General features: G+C 39.6%; 1 protein-coding gene across 3 annotated transcripts in view; it reads right to left on the minus strand.

The window, feature by feature from the left end:
* The window catches only part of LOC103700823 (homeobox protein HOX1A), a 47,042-nt gene extending 35,002 nt beyond the window's left edge, over positions 1 to 12,040 (minus strand). The window contains exons 1-2 of one of the 3 annotated variants that reach the window (XM_017841289.3): positions 11,650 to 11,997; positions 5,607 to 5,732 (exon numbers count right to left, since the gene is read on the minus strand). The gene's annotated coding sequence lies outside the window, so the exon portion shown is untranslated. Of the gene's footprint in view, positions 1 to 5,606; positions 5,733 to 11,649 lie in introns of all 3 variants that reach the window. The other 2 variants (XM_008782701.3, XM_039114445.1) reach the window with 2 other exon arrangements.
* Between the last annotated feature and the right edge of the window lie 6,158 nt (positions 12,041 to 18,198).

Below are 18,198 nucleotides of genomic sequence, written 5' to 3' on the forward strand. Positions count from 1 at the left end.
AGATTTAAAAATTTGGTGACAAAACTACATCTAGTTTGAAGAATGAACATATGGTCTTAGATTACGATATGTTTTATGTACAAGACGAATCAAAACAATCTTTTTTTTTCAAATGCTTTCCACAAAGTATTTAAAGTTATAAGATGATTGTGATATTAATATAGACTGCAGGAACATCTGATAAGGACTTCAAAGTATGATGTCAGCATTCTTAAAATCGTTAGTAATATATCTAACATACTGTGCAGAATATACTTTAATTGCTTTGAAGTCATGAAGACAAATCCAAATAGCATATTACAGGAAGTGGGAATATGTATCTTGTATCTATATTAAAATTGCTTCACGTTCAGCTTTTTGTTTTTACTCAAGCTAATATTAGGAAGTCCTTTGGATTTCTTTTTAATTACCTTAACCAAAATATAGAAAGCAATTAAGTGCAACTCAAATTAATACAGGCCACAGGTTTAAAATAAAAACTTACTGATAAAGACCTAAAGTTGACAATATTGTCATTTATTAGCTGCTTGTACTATATCCAAGGAATCTATTGCATAAAATTTTAATTGGTCTGAGGTTATGGGATCGAAGCCAACTATGGAATTTTTTTAATTGCCTATAACTATATCCAAAGTTCATTGTCTCAGTACAGAACCCCGTATTGGTACCATCCTATTACATTGTCGATATGCCCAGTACAGAGGCCGGTTCGGCGTACCGAGTATCAGTATGCCCTCTGTACCGCATACCGATTTAGTACCGATACCACATGGTATGGTCGATACGCACCAGTACTAACTCGTATAGCAAACCTTGATATATATCATGTTGGCTTAGAGGACGCTTCATGTTGGCAGGGAAATTGACTTAGAAGACAGCAAGTAAACGACAAAGTGATCCCTAATGTCAACAGGTGAAACTTTTCCAACTTAATTTCAGAAGATACAAGTTGCATTCCAAGGCAAATTTGAAGTATGAACCTACAAACACACAAAGTGAGATCTATTTAACGATAAGCACTAGGCAGATTCACTGCTAATTCAATAACATCTAGGAAAATAATAAATAGTTAAGTATGAAGAAGAAAAATAAAGTAGTTACAAGGCCATAAGATGCTCACCTTATAATTCCATTAGCTGGGAATTTTGAGAATAGTATTCATAAGTATTTTGGCATTCCAACATTGCTACTGGTCTTCAGATCAGAATTTATTCCACATTAAGTATTAATAACTGAATGCTGCTTTAGTGTTACAGTTGAGAGAGAGAGAGAGAGATTTCTTCAGAACAGGAAGCAGCAAAGCTATAGTTTGACAAATTGCCATTTTGCAAGCCTTCGGTTCCATTGATCTTGTTTGTTTCAGTCAAAGTCATTAGAAGTACAGCTCCAGCAAATTAGGGTTCTTTATTTTTTCCTCCTCAGGTTACAACACAAATCGGAATGCTAACAAGACTGGGTTCAGTTTGATCTGCTTGGAACTAATGGGTTAATTTTTGTCCAGTTGTGTCAGCTACAGTCTGATTGGATCAGGTAGAATCAGCTATAGCACCAATGAGGTCGAGTCCGACCAAGATGGGTGAAGTTGGATAAGGTTGACCATATCAAAATGGCTGGAAATAGGTACAGCCTGCTTAAAACCTCACTCTTAATTTTCACAAAGTGGAGAGACTTAGAAACCGGGTTAGAATTTTTGCCTGCACTTTCGATGAAACAAAAGCCCAAAATTGCCACTTCTAAGTTCTAAGTGAACTCCAGTTCAGTCCTGAGCTACACCAAGTTTGATGGAAATCATGATGGGGTCAAAGTTTGCACTTGAAGTAGTACATCAACAATAGAAATCTTGCATAGATCTTGATGACCACATGCTTTGATGTGGAGGACCTGAGGTCAAGTTCTGGTCTTCACTTATTTCAGCTTTTTCTTCAAGGAATTCTTTGCTTAGTACCTTCCAGTTTGAAACATTTTGTAATTAATCAGAGGTCTGGAGTTTAATTAGCCAAAAAAAAATAGAAGGGGATTGTTTTCAAAAAGGGGCTAACTTGCAGAAGAAGCAACCATGCATCAATATGTTGGACTTGTTCCCCTGTATTTTCTAATATTTGCATATGCTTTCAGGAAACACAATAAGATGTTTCTCTCTTCTTTAACATGCATGTAGGTGTGAAATAGGTTCTGAAAGCTCACGAGGTTAATTATGCAAACCAGTCTAAGATCAGTCTACTTTCTTTCGTCTTCTCTTTCATACTGTTTTTCATTCTTCTTTCTTTTGGAATTATCCATTAATTATCAATTGAAATGCAAGTAAACAAAGAAAGAATGTATATATAATATCAGCTAATGATAGTAACATCTGCAACCCAAAATCAAGCAAACAATCACCACTATCATCAAGGATCATGAACAAGGCACTAGCTTACTTAACCATAGATTTTATCGATTTTTATTTTCCAAAAATTTTATAGCATGACGTAAAGTGCAAGTTTGCTGCATGCCCTTCCTTTGAGCATTCAGCTTATTTCATTCAGTAAATCAATTTATCCTCTCTTTTCTTGGTGATCTAACAACACTTTAGTTAATAAAAAAACAAAAAATGCAACACCTATCATAGAAAATAGTGTTTAGTTATCTAACAGCATAGCTATACTTTCAATATACTAAAATCTAAAATATTATTATAAGTATTTGATATAAGAAATAATTTTTTAAAAAATCAAAATAATTCCAAAGACATTATTTTTTGTTAAGGGCTTCTGTGAATTGGTCCCATGTGCACATTATATATAAAAATTCCAACTCAAACAAGTGTTTTCGCCAGATTGATTTGAACTTCATAATAATTTCCAGTCCCGGTTTAGGTAGAACTCTGGCATGTCCATATCGCACCGATTTTGGATCAAATTTTGGTAGCTTGAGTATATCACTGATGCAAATACACTACCTTTTTTCCAGAAGTTGAAAAATTCATTCTAAAAAATTTTCAAGAATTTTTTTTAATAAAAAAATCTAGCCACAAAAATAACCTAGCAAAATCATAGTTGGGCCCCTTCTTGACAACTTATCAGAAAATCAAAGTGAACAAAAACCAATTGCTCGGATTATTTTTGAATGTACACAAACGTTTGGCATAGAATTTTGGGGATCAACCCAAATTGCCAAAAATTGTTAACTCTGGTATTAGATTCATGATTTACTACATGAATACAATGATCAAAAAAGGTTTAATCTCAATTTCATGGAGTTCCCCTTTAATTTCACTAAGTAGTCATGAATTAGTTAGATTATTGATGAAGTTTGAAAAGGCATAGGAAAGGAAATTACCTAGCTAGATAGCTAAAGGATGGTTCAATTCAAGATCAAAATCCCTATAGCAACTTGTCCCCTCTTCCTCTCATTTCCATCTTCAAATGGTCGGAAAAAAGAGAGAATCACCCGTTGACCCACTTTCTCAGTAGTAATTGTATACTCAATTTGAGAGCAAACGAAGGTTGCTTCAAGGCAAATTGACCTTGATCCACCCCAAAATCGCTCGAGCTTATATCAAGGAGGCCTCGGTATGGCAAATATTGAGCAACTCGCCCCGGACAACTTGGTATTTCAAACATTGTTTCATACTTGGTTTCTTACAAGGTTCTAAGTGACACATGTGAGCGATGGTGATCAAATATTGGCATGATAAATGCCATGCCAATCTGGCACTATTAACAATGCTGTGTCATGCTGTGTGGGATGAGCAATGGAATGTTACATGATATGTCATGCAAGTGCTTGAAGTGTATTGGCATGCAATCATGTCACATGCAGGTCCAAACCTAACATGATATGCCTCCAAGAGGCACAAACCAGCATGGCTGGCACTTTAAGTCTTGATTTTATGTATGTTGCATTCAGATTTCATATATTTTCTACATATCTGGATCATAATTAGGTTTAAATTAAACAACCTATTAAGATTCAAGTTTCATAAGTGGGGGAATCCCTCCACTTCCCCACTTATTCTTAGTGTTGCTATTAAGATTCAAGTTTCATAAGTGGGGGAATCCTCCACTTCCCCACTTATTCTTAGTGTTGCATGGACATAAACACAAGAATTGGATTTGGACATGTGTCCAAGTGTCTGATTCAGTAAGAGGAGAAAAAGGAGATACAGGGATGCATAGAAAAAAAAATCAATCATGACTAAACTATAATTGGTGCCATGTAAAAGATAATAAAAGATATTATTTCTTACGGTCTTTTAAACACTTTTAGGAAAATGACAATTTGCCCAGTCATTTTAATATGTACATTGTTAACCAATCTCTGAAAGAACAAAACCTCATTTTAAAAATTATTATGGAGGGTCAACTCATTGATAGAGCAGTCAACTCTCTACAAACTTCTAAAAACTGCAATTAATAAATCTTGATAACTATCCAAGAAATGTTCGCCATCTCAGTACCGGACTTCATACCAACACTATCCTATTATAATGTTGGTATGGCCGGTTCAATGTACCGAGTGTTAGGACGCCCCCCATACTGCATATCGGTTCGGTACCCATACAGTATGATACAGTTTGTATGCACAGATAACAACCGGTACAACAAACCTTGACCCAAGTGTTTGATATATATCCGACTCGGATACATATCCGACACAAATTCTAGGTGTTGGAGACAAGCGTATAGGTAACGCAGTTTATTATGCCATGATTTGGTGCTGGCACAAGAGGCTTATTCCCCACTTATGACATCCCAGGGGTTATCCCTCCACTTATGTCATAAGCCAATTCCAGCCTTGGGCTTGGAAAGGCTTATTCCGCGAAATTGGACGGAAACCTATTTCGCCCGATTACCATATTATACCTCAATTTGCTCTGTTGCCCCTATCCACTCTCTAAATACAAGAAAAGGTGAGAGCAATATTGTCCTTGTGATAAAATCTGAATAATCATAAAATCCAATGCACATTAAATGTCCCTTATTCCCTGCACTTACTCCTCCAATCAAATGCCGACAAACCTTATCCCGTGGAATAAGTCAATCCCTTCTATAGTACCCGGATAACTTTCCCTTACCCCCTGAATGTTTATTTTGCAACCAGATGCTACCCTCAAAGACTGTTCAATAGATTGTTCCCTAAGGCTGCTATGCATTAAGATGTTCAACATAAAAAAACAAGGAAACAAATTGTCATGTAAGAAGGCACTACGCTTGTGCCAATCGCAGATCAGCACAGTATAACATCAGGTTGTATTGTAACATGATCATGTGCCAATCAACACCATACAGAACAAGAATACATGCATTACAAAGCAACGTGCCCCATGTCCTGCCCGTATCTTATGAGCATAATATATACTGTATGGCATAGACCAGCATGAATTAAACCCATGCAGGAAATAATACAAGTTATATTCTCCTTTAACTACGGCTGAAGATTTAAGAAAAACAAGTCATAGGAGTAAAGGAGTACTTACATGTTTCCAGTAAAAGTATTTTTGCTTGTGAACCATTAAATGCGAATAAGAAAACAATTAAATGCACAGGCATAAGATGATACAATTTCTCAAAAAAAGAAAAAGATAGGTGCTGAAAAGAAAAATATAGGACAGCAAACATATTGACCTGCAAATTTTCTGTGCAAATGCACAAATATATTCTCGATTCCAAGCACCTAGGTGTAAAAATGGTGCAGATGAGCTGATGTAGATTGTTGCATGTGCATTTCATGGACAAGAGCGAGAAAAGAACCTATTCCCTCCAAATATAAAATTACTTCATTAGACTATTGCCCTTGTACAATGAACAAAGAGAAAAAGGTTGTTGACATCAAACAGAGAGGTGAGGGGGACAGAGAGGGATACTTTTATAACAACCAATTCACAGCTTCCACTAACCCACATAGTAACAGTATTCTTTGGATCACAGAAAATCTCTTCGATTATTCGTCTTTTTCCCCAACCGAAAGACTTTTAAAATTACTCAAGTAAAACAAATTGTACAAGAACTCCTTCATTATCCTAGGCTTATTCATGGATTTTTAAATTTGTTCATGAATGATCAGAGGTTAAAGTAATATATATATGAACTACAAATGAATGATGCTATATTTTGTTGTAGGTGGTGTTGTTTTCACTTTTATTTATCGTTCTTACTATTAATAAGTATTTTGGTTGTGTTTTCACTTAAAATTTTTAAAATAAAAAAAGGGTCACAACTAATGAAATAGGGGTCCGGAGGGCGAAACCCATGGACCTTTGGGACCCCTCCGGCAACCCTCCCTCTCCCTTCCTCCTCCTCTTTCTCTCTCTTCCTCTCCCTTCCTTCTCCCTCTCCTCCCACCTTCTAGTTTACCGTTTTGAATGCCAAAACTGTCCCGGTTCGCCATCGGCACAGCTCAGTATGCCCCAAACCGGGCGGTTCCGAACAGTTCCGCATTCCTTACTTCTGAGTTTGGTAGAAATTTCACAAATTATGATATATCATGAAAGTGTTTTAAATTGTTTATGTCCATGCAAATGCTTACAGCATGTTATAATGTTATTTGACCAAAGAAAACAAAAACCAAGAACACAAAATTAAATAGCTGAATATTGAAAAATATGGTTGTGATTTTATATGAAGCCAATTGCTTCGGCAATCACCCAAGGGCCTAGAAGGATATCTCAACAATAGTCTAGGTCCACAGGCCACCAACTAGGGTAGCAACAATAGTCTAGGTCCACGATCCACTAACTAGTGTAGCCAAAGGTAGTTGACAACTATGCTAGTAAATCTTTGATAAACAGCTGCATGACATCCTAACATGCAACCAAGCCAATGTGGGATTACCATATCATAGCAAGTGGAACAGTTGCTCAAATTAAACTAAAAGTGGAAAATGAAGCAGTGGGACCAGAAAGGCCTTGCTTACCCCAAATGGCATGAACATTCTGAGTTAAATGAAGTAAATGGATGAAAAAGAAAGTTGAAGCTAAGAAATCAATATGGGTTCTCAAAATAGAGATGCACTGGCTTTTCTTAAGCTTCTCATGATCATAACAATGTCACATCAATATTCACATCAAGTTCTCCCAACATTGCATTGGACAGAAGGACTTGAGATAGGTCGGCTGCTTATTAGACCATTTGATGGTACAATGCAGCATCAACCTTCAAATGGGTCCAAGGTGCTTTGAAATCAGTGTTCATGATAAATGGAGCAAAAAATCTCATGGGCAGCCCCTACAGCCAAATGAACTAAAAAGTAAAAGAAACCCTAACATCCATGTCCACCATTCATCTTGCATAAAAAAGGCCCATCTCCTTCCTTTTCCCACCTTTTCATTCCATACTCTTCTCTTCTCCTCACTACTCTCTCTCTAATGGCTTCTCTTCTCTACTTGCTCTCTCTTCTCCTCCCTCTTGACCTTGTCCTTGGAGTCAACACATCCTCCTATTGGAGAAGATTTGGCTGACACTCCAACAACCCGCCCTGTTGGAGAACCTCCAGCTCTCCTCGTGGAACACTTCCAACCCACCCCTATATTTGACACATCTTATAGTGGCCTTCATCCCTCCCTTCCCCCAACCACAGCCTTGCTGTCCATTCCAATTGTTCCCTCATCACCAATCCCTCCATCCACCCACTCCTCCCCAACCTCACCGGGTCCATCACCCCGAAGATCAGCAGCATCTCCTCCCTCCAATCCCTTTATATTGGTGTCAACTCCCTCTCTAGCAACTTCCATTCGATCTTAGCAACTACCCCTCCCTCACCAATATCAACTTCCATTCAATTTAGTTTATTTGGATGGACTTTTACCACATTTATCATGACTATCAATCTCAAAATGCTCCATCCCCATCCAACAATCGGTGCTGCAAAGGACCTATCTCAAACACCAAATAAAGAACCTTGGAGCAGCATCCAGGGTAGCACAGAGACATGAATGTGACAACAAGGTTGAAATACCAAGAAGAACACTTAGGAGAGCACCTCAAGCAAAATTTGTATTCATTCACCAAAAGAGTAGAAGAGGTATAGGCTTTGGAGCCTCCATGCTCGAAGACTCTTGAACAAGGATCGTCGAACCGGTACCGGTCGGCATCCAGGTCTGGTACCGGTCGGCATCCAGGTCTGGTACCGGTACTGAACTAGCCAAAAAGACGTGTGTAGTGGCCAAAAAGCCACAACACGCCGTGGCATTAAATGCCACGCCACAAATCGAACCAGACTCAGTGCCGGTTCACATCGAGTCCTAGCCGAATTAGACAAAACCGGTCCGGTTTGGAACCGTTTTCTGTGGCCGAACCGACTCAGTCAGAGACCGGACCAGTTTGGCACAGGCCGGTTCAACATTCCTTGCTCTTAAAGGTTTTAGAGCTCCTTAAAAATTACAAAATTCAAAAACAGGCCAAGAATCAATCAAAAGCATCCTGCCTACTATATAAAGGTAATATCAGCAGATTTGACAGCTGTTAAATAAGTCAAAATATTTCTATGTCCGACATTTGATTTGCAAGATACTTAACTCCTATGAAAGCTCATTCAATAAGCTATTTAAATAATTTTTTTCTTGACGTTATATGCATCAAAAACTATTTTCGGTGATATTATTTTTTGAATGTTGCTTGTCCTTGACCTAATGGAACTACCATTCAACTCCTAATAAAACTAGAACTTCAATCAGAGTTTGTAAATTAAAACTCCATAACAAAAGTTCTATAAAGAACTAGTCATAAAATAATGTCCAAGAAACTATGTATGCCAACGCCAGTTGTTGCGTATGACTGATACATTCACTTTGGTCTTGTGATGTGCTAGCATTGTTTATCTTCCCTAGTTGGATTCATTACCATAATCAAAAACCAGATCAGATGCTATTGGTGCCAGATATACAGGGCTTCTCCACCTATACCATAGAAACTTAGTAAGCAAAAAAAAAATCATAAGAAAAGAAAAACATTGTATGATAATGCATAGTTCTAAGCCTACTAAAACGCTGCACATGACCCATCATAATTTCTAATGTCTTCCCTAAATCAAAGAATCCAATCCATCTTGATTACCATGATTGATTAGAATAATCATGGTCTCATAATCGCCCAAGTCCTCTCTTGTTTTCAAGCAACAGTTTGCACCACGTATAAACAAGAGGGCAGAATATGGTATCAAACTATCAATGATAAAAAAATTGGACCATGTTATGGTATGGTTAGCAAAAAACAAGAGAACTTTGACTTGTCTTTCATAGCACGATCTCGTGACTGTGACAGAGGGGGAAAAAATCCTTGAATATCCATGATATCAATCAAGGTTAATCCTAAATCCAATTTGAAGAAATTCATCCTTGAGGTTTTAAATCTCATGGAAGAGTATTTCTTAAAACAAAAATTGCTAAAAAATATCTTTGAGTATGAGAAAACCTAAAAAGTATGAAAAGCATTTAAGTATTCTATTTCTTTAAATTCTCACTTATCACATCATCCATAGTTTATAACTCTTCATTCACTACTCACCTAAAAAAGATATTTATATATGTTTAAAGCCACTAGCACCGTCTCATTCCTTGCAACTTTGCTTCAAACAAAAATAATGTCTTGGCCCACTTCCTCACCCAATTCCTATAGCTCCTTTTGCAAGAAAAACCTTTGCATCGATACTTCATGTAATTTTTCATATCTCCTGTTTAATTCTAGCAGCTAAGTATGTTCTAAAATATAGGAAGAAAATGGAAGACAACTTAAGCCCATATTAGCAATACAAACCTCAACTATAGTTAAGCAAAAGCCAATAAATTCTGCCACATTCATGTTGCATAGAAAATTGGGAATGAACCTAGTAAGAAACCTCCATCTTTTATTGCCTGACAGGTGATCAGTAAATTGTTTGTTAAGAAATAGTGTGATACCTCTTCACTGTAAGTCCTGAAATTTTGGGTGTTATAGAAGGCCAAAGCACAAATCAATGAATCATGAATCTCATACAAAAAATAATGATAAGGTGATCCTATGGTAAACCTAGAGTGAATAGATTAAGCGATGAGTACAATAGATTAAAGCATAAAAATGTCAAATTTTCTAAGTAGTCGACAACAATAGGACATAAAATGTGCAAGGAAGATTTGAGGAGGCTATGGTAAGGATAGGAGCTCAGACTCGTGTACAAGAAGAAGGAGGGCAAACCAACAAAAAAAATGGCTATGGAAAACAATTTGAATGGACAAATAATGACATCATATGTAGTTCTAATAGGATAATTAGCAAAGGATGATTCGTAAAATTGATCTTGAATTGTAAAGATAAGGCTTAAATTTTATGGTTATGGTTTCTCTTACTGGTCAATCATTTTAAATTATAATTTGTTCTTAAACTGGCAAACCATTTTACAAGTGGTTATGCCTCATTTTAAAGGAATATAATGTACATGCATGCCAAAATAATGGGACTATTTACTTTTAATACGAAATATGTGTGTGTGAACTCTAATTTGCAACATTTGTTAACTATAATTTACTTCGCAAAATACAACCAAGACCTACAGGATCTTACTTGGTTTGAGCAAGTCCGGCAAAATGTTTCATCAAGTTAAATTTGTGACCCATGAGCAAGGTCGACCCAAAAGATCAAGAGACAATCTCAATTTGATGCCTTGAACTTTAGATAAGCGAATGCATGTCATAACTGTTTAGTTTTAATTGAAATATCAAAAGCATTCATAACTTTGAGGACAATAGGCCGAACATACCAAAACTTTGAAACTGCAAATCTTTACTTAAAGATGTCTTCAGTTTTCCAAAATGATAAACCCAAGCACCATCTTTTTGCCCACACATCCATGGATTATATGTTCGACATTTGTAGCCTAAAGTTCTCTTTTGTTTAACTCTACCTAAATTTTATACCAAGCTATAATGATAGCTAAGATCAAGGTTCCCATGTCGGATGATGTGGATATTAGCACTGTCATATAGAATAGAATGATTGATTATTTCAAGGACATCATTCCTCTAAAAAAGACTATAGAGTATATCCACTGATGACCAAGCCATGAGGCATCTGCAATATACACACTAATAAAGCCAGCAAAGAAGGAACAAATCCTCACTAGACTCCTCGAGAAACTACCTTCCTTCTTCTTGCAAAATAAAATCTTTAAGAAAAAGAAATTGAAAATTTCTTAGATACATTCTTGAATTTTGTTGAAATATGCTACTCTTTTCATTCATATGATACAGCATCCAGTTTTGTCCTCGCACTCCTTGATCTTGCGCATAAACTAATTCACATTCCCCCCTCAATCACATCAATGTATCAGCCCTCCTCCTACCACTCCCCAACTCTTCCTCCCACAATCACCTTACCATACGAAGATCTAACTTCTAGGGTTTTCGACATATGAATACGTAATTCACAAAAGATGCGGCTCCCACAACCCATGCCATCATCCATCTAATCTCCATCCATTCCTAGCCACAAACACGACCACACACACTACCTTCCCCGCTCTGCCTCTCTCTTCTTGTTCTTTCCCTCTAGGGTTAATCAAGAACGCCACATTTTCTCACTAGAAGAAAAACCCCGAGAAACCGAGCAACAAATAGAGCCAAAGAAACAAAACAGAAATAATTTTGACAAAAAAAAAGGGTAAAATAAAACGAGAAGTAAAGGCAGGTCGGAGCTTTACCTTGATAATTTCAGCGCCGGTCACAACCGAGCTCTGCTCGTGCGAGCGGTGAGAGAGAATAAGAATAGAGCGAAAGCGGTGCCCTTTTCTTTCTCTCTCTCTTTCTTTCCTTCCTTCCTATTTTAATATTATAAAGTCCAGATGGATGCCGCGGCGCGAGAAGCTGCGTGCTCCCGCCGAGCTATGGATGGGCGAGAGAGAGAAGGAATAGCCGAAGACAAGAAGCAGCGAAGATGGAAAAAAGAAAGAAAGAAAGAAAGAGGAGGGATGGAGTGAGTGCGACTCCCAAAGGCTGGAGCCCTCTGGAAGCGTGGAAGGATCGAGGGCTTGGCTTCGCGTTTGTTTCTTTTCTGGGTCGCCAGGGCAGCGCACGGATTTGACGGAGCGAGGTGCGGTGCCGGGTGGATGCGTTGGGTCACACGCCCTAGTTCTTGGCCCAGACTGACTTACAAATGACCAACGCAGGACGGACGGACTTGGTCCTGGGCTAACCTGTTTGCGTCCCGGAACACGAGGACCCAATGCGACCCATCGGATACCACCGGAGGGAATTGAGGACCCGGCCCAATTTTGGCACCCATTGGAGCATGGATCTACTGGAAAACCCAACACGGGTCTAAATCTGAATCCTAGCACCACTGCGCGATCCAATTGTGTTTGGGGTCGGGGTTTCTCTCACCCAGCCCGGATCCATCTCAAGCAAAATTTAGACCGGGTCGGGTTGGATTGGATTTGATTAATTGGATTAAGTGCAAGTGTACATGGATCTTAAGGGCATCATGGAATACTCTGCTAAGAGTAGGCCCATTGACAGTGTTTCAAGTTTAGCCTCCATGACAAACCCTTGCAACGTAGCCTGTCCTTCTCATCATTGAGCTTAACCAAAAGTGAGGCATAAACCGAGCTCGAACTGATCTTAAAATACCCAAAGAAAGAGCTTGAGCAAGCGGCAAGCTGGAGAAACTTTAGCCCAACTTACAGAATGACGACATATTTCTTTTTTTCCATGCCATTTCATTTAAACCCTCCTGTTTCAACTTAACGGTATGTTGTTTAAGCCCGGCGAGGACGTCATGGCCCAAGCATCATGTAGCTAATGGTGAGTTTGCCCATTTCACAAAAAAGGTATGCCTGGTCAATCAAAATCAGAATTGAATTTGGAATATTTGGGAATGAAAATTGGAATAGCTATTGTTGCCGCAGAATCTTAGACCGAGGTCGGAGTATGGGTCGAATGGCTATAAGGTTGGTGAGAACCGAACTGAACGAGTCGATCGAGGCATGGAAGAACTGGTTATGAAAGATTTCTGGCAGGAAACTACGGATGCCTAAGTCAGAACAGTGAGACAACAATGTGGAAGGAAGAAATCTTTGCAGAGTAGAGTCTCTGAATGAGCTTACCTGAGGACTCTCGGACTACCCCTTTATATAGAGTAGCTAATTGATCCATTACCTGATTTGGCGCGACATGTCTTTATTTACCAAATAACGGTCGGTAGCGCATTTACAATGTGGAAAACGTTCCTAATAAGCAATGTACGATGGTGATCACGCTGATCGTGCGTCGACAGTAATATTGTCATAACTATGGTTGTTATTAGCACATGCAGATCGGCTCGTCGGCTTTCGTCGAAATTGTTCATCTCGGTTTACACCAAGGTGAAGGAGGTCGGTCTAATTTGAGGTCCAGATGTCCAACATTTTCTCCATCACCTATATTTTCCAACGCGTTTGGTTCGTGATTGGAATTGAAATCAAAATTAGAATGTAATTTGAATACTAGATGAGAGTTGAGATTAAATTTTGGAGGATTGGAGCATTACTTTTCTCCTTAGAATCAGAATAGAAATGGAACTCCTCCCAACCAAATGGTTGGAATAGAAGCCACTCATTTTTATTCCTATTCCAGTGCCTAACTCTTCCTAACCAAACGTGTTCCAAATGTATTCTGTCTCGGAGAGCAATGGCCTTTCTAGCTTTAGCTCTTAGAAAAACTAAATCATGCACAAACACCAAGCCCAATACCTTAGGCATGAGCTTGTCTACTTTGCCACTACAAACTAAATCTGATCATCGGCCAAACTTAGGCATAAAAAATATCAAATTTTATATAGGCCCAACTCAAAGCGTAATTAAAAATTAATAAAATTTAGATCCGAGGTCCGGCTTATAATCAATGCTCCATAAGCCAGTATATATTGATTTTTAGCATACTGCCCTGCGCCGGTAAATTAGATCTCCATGAACTTTTAGCTTTATTTGCTCGAGACAATTCTTTGGTACTTCTGGTATCATAATACGTAAAGTTTCTGTGGTTTTCACCAATGGCAGATATAAGGATTTGGACCACATCTGCATGCAAATAATGACATTACCGTGTGGTACGTTCCTAACTGACATGAAAAGATGAGAGAACGTCTTATTATTTTACACTATATATTATTTAAACATAAAAAGGAATATTACTATGTGCTTATCAGGATTGAAATGTCACGTGTCAAGCTGGCTGGATACAAATTAATACAATACTTCCCTCAAAAAAAATTTAATGTAAAATAAAAATTTATAGCAGTTTTAACAGTACAAATTTATATTCGACAATCCATATACATTTGGCATGCGAGACTTCTAACAGGCCTGATTCAGACCCAGAAAGATGAGATATCGGGTACAAGGAAGAAAGCACCATGCAAGGCCCAGACACAGCCCATTTAGCCCATGTAAAGATTATGTGTAAAGAGGACTAACATATTTTTAGAATCTTTTTTTAAAAAGTAGTTTTAAACAAATGTCGATGTTTGACCTTTTTTAACTTCTTTTGATCTTTTACTGAATTTTTAAATTTTGATCGAAGTAATGCAACAAGATTCAGTTCCAAAAACAACTCTAGAGAACCTCGCGTACTCCAGCCATGGCCATGGTAAGCTAACTGCCATGGCGGCCTTGTGAGTCTGTTGTTCTATCTATTTGAGCAATTTACTAAGCTAGTAGACAATATATTGCGAGGCACCCATCATCAACTGAGAACTCTATGTCCAATGGATCTGTCGTTCAAGCTTGTGATCCTTCACAAAAATGTTTTAGCAACTCGGAAATGTAACTCAAAAATATCACCATTCCAGTGTATTGCATTCTCATAGCTCCCTTTGTTCTTGGATTGTGAATTGTGTTATACAATGAAGCAACATGAATGGTGGAAGACCATGGAGTGAATTTTTTCGAGCGATTTTTTCGAGCTACCATGGCATTGCTTGACTCTTTATGCATGACGAAGAAGTATCTGGATAACACAAATTCATACATATCATAGCAACTCTTCAATATTATATTTGTCAGGTAGTTTGGTTGTGAATTGGATTGAGGAATGTGAACTGCTGCCATTGAAAATTGACTGGCCCCAGGCACCGCGACGATAGATGTGATGATGCTGGAGAGCTCGATGGTCGGCTACTTTGGTAGAGATCGGGGAAGGTCTCGTCCAGATCAATAACATGATGTCTGGCATGTCTGCTTTCCATCAATATATCATTGACATAAACCTCCATGTTGCGGCCCATCTGGTGCTCGAATATATTGTTGACCAGGCATTGATAGGTGGCACCAGAATTCTTCAATCCAAAGAACAAAACTTTATAGCAGTAAAACTCTCTGTCAGTGATGAAGGAGGTTTTCTCCTCGTTCTCAGGCGTTATCTGGATCTAATTGTAGCCCGAGAAGGCATCTATAAAGCTGCTGATGGCCTGAAGTCGCATCGACCAGCTGGTCAATTCTCGATAGGGGGAAGCCATCTTTCAGGCATGCCTTGTTGAGGTCAGTGAAGTCGACACAAATTCACCATGTTCTGTTTGGCTTCTTAACCAGCACAACGTTGGCCAGCCAATCGAGGTAGTCCATCTCTAGAATGAAACTTAGACGAAGAAGCTTTTCTACCTTCTCCTTGATCACCTTCTACCTTTTAGGGACAAAGCTCCTTTTTTTCTATTGGACCGATCAATGAGTGGGGTCCACACAACTTGTGGATAATAACTTTCGTGTCTATACCTGCGATATAAAAGGTCGACTAGGCAAAGACATCTGCATTAGCATGGAGGAATTCCTGGACTTGTACTCGAACGATATCATCAAGATGGGTTCTGATTTGCACTGTTTGGTTCGGCTTCGTCTCATCAAGAGGCACAGTGCAAAGGTTTTCAAGTGGGTCCCTGCACTATTGCCCTTGACTATCACAAAAATTGAAGCTTTCGATGGGAAGCATCTCCTTAGGCTTCTTTTCCTTGAACACAGCCATGTAGCATCTTTGGGCGAGCACTTGGTTACCTCGGGCTTTAAATTTGCTCGAAAACTTCATCAGTAGGTGGTAAGTGGAGGCTACAACATGTAGGGCATTTAAATTTAGTCGCCCCAAAATGGCGTTGTAAGCCAAGAGGACATTGACAACCAAAAAATCCATCATGCCCGTGGTTTGCTATGAGGCTCGTCCTGCTATGACAATATGTGTGATGACCCCTTCCACGGGAATTGGATCTCTAGAGAAGCCGACCAGAGGCGAGGTAATCCTCTGAAGCCTCTTAGCTGGTAGATTCATTGTAGAAAAGACCTCACAAAACATGATGTCTGCCAAGTTTCCATTATCTACTATTTTTTTGCATCATAATCTGTAATAGAAAGAAAGATTACAATGACGTCATCATGGGGGGTTTGTAACCTTCTCGGTCGGCATCCAAGAAGAAAATGACTTTCTCTATCCACAATTTCTTTCTCAACAAGCTCTCCACACAAGTTGCTCGCACATAAGCTCTTCAAGCAGACGAGCTAGCTCCACCAGCGGTCGTTCCATCGGCTATGGTGTTGATGACTCTAGCTATCGGTTGGTTATCTGGCTTCTCCTCGGGAGTGAGTCGCTTCCGAGTAGGATCAGCTCGGCCCCAAGGGTTTCGAACATAGGCACTAAGGTGTCCCCGTTGGATTAAGGCTTCAATTTCATTTCTCAGATGCACCCTAGAGCATCATAAGAGCCTTGGAGCTCTCTAAATGATCTAGAGGGTCCGAGGTGCCATCATATGTCTCCAACTGCGGCATCTTAAAACGGCGGGGGGGGGGGGGGATGCTCCCCCATTATCTTCATCGAGAATGGAGGTTCGGAGGTTCGGTAGTGAACTCCACATCTCGGTCATGATTAGCTTGGTACTCATGCAAATATTTGAGGCACTGGTGCATCTCATTAAGCTTGTGATCGAGGCTGGTCTCCCTCCTAGGGATCTGGTTATGTTGGTGGGAGGAGGAATGACCGGAGGCTGACTCCTCTTCAGAGAGAGAGTCAGTGGATCGAGATGGGTTTTCTTACACATGACTCCATGGCTGGCCATAGGGACTGTGTGGAGCTTTGCTGGAGCTATGGCGACGGAAAGGCTGGTCGAGAGGTACCTAACCCCACTTCAAGGTAGAGAACATTGACCCGAGCCATCCAGGCCCTCTCGATGGTGCTGCTTGGGGGCTCCTGGTGCTGTGGCTGCTGAGGGGTAATTGGCTACTGCATGTGTTGGATCGCAACAGTCAATGCCTAAACTTGTTGAAATAGTAGTTGGAATTGTTCAGAGGTCACTATCGGAGCCGTTTGTGGCTCTAGCGGAGGTGGAACCCTCCGTGGACTTTATAAAGAGCCGCCAGACTTCTTCAACATGTTTAGCTGGGAAGTAATAGGTGCTGGTTGAGCTCTTCGAGATTTTATAATAATGGAAAGACAAAACCTTTTTCTAGTGCCAATCTGTTGCCGCTAAATACTGACTGGTCATAGGCACCGTGGTAATAGATATGACGATGCCGAAGAGCTCGTTGGTCGGCTGCTTTAGTAAGGATCGGGGAAGACGAGCGATGCTCAATTGTCGTGGCTGAGATCCTCGTCGGATAGCAAAGCCCCAACCTAAAACAACATAGAGCAAGGAAGTCCTCTGGTTGGAATGTATCCGACGGGAGACCCTTCGATACCTAAGTTAGTGTAATTCTCAGAGAATAGAAGGAGGTTATCTCTCAATTTGTTAGATTATTTTTTCTATTGCTTACCTTTTTTCTTTTGTGTATGTTGGGTAGAACAGTTTACTTGCAATCAGAGGATGTGGGCACATGGGTCGGCCTAGAATGACTGGTTTAAGTGCGACCCGGATATTGGGTGTGAATGCGTCGCAGGCGGACGACATTCTGCTTGTCACATCGGTGGTATCGTGATGATCACTAGGTCCCCCAATAAAGATGCAACCAACTATAGAGAGCTCCCGATAGATAAGCTCGGCGGTATGGCATTGGGCCCGTCCGGTGGACCGCTCCCGACCCGCCAAGTGTTGAGGTCGTGGTGTGCTTTGATTAGCTGTTCCTTCTGGTGAATTTTAGTCAGATTAGAGGTGTATCACCAACCCTTCTAATCAATCATACCATGCCTTTGAGATATTTGGTGCATGGATAGTATGGTTGATGCAGTGGAATGATACCATGTGTTTGGTCGAAACATCGTTTTAGGGGTCTCTACAATTGTATGCTAGTAGATGCTAGAGGGAT

The sequence above is a fragment of the Phoenix dactylifera genome, chromosome 16, assembly GCF_009389715.1.
Source record: "Phoenix dactylifera cultivar Barhee BC4 chromosome 16, palm_55x_up_171113_PBpolish2nd_filt_p, whole genome shotgun sequence".
Lineage (NCBI taxonomy): Eukaryota > Viridiplantae > Streptophyta > Magnoliopsida > Arecales > Arecaceae > Phoenix > Phoenix dactylifera.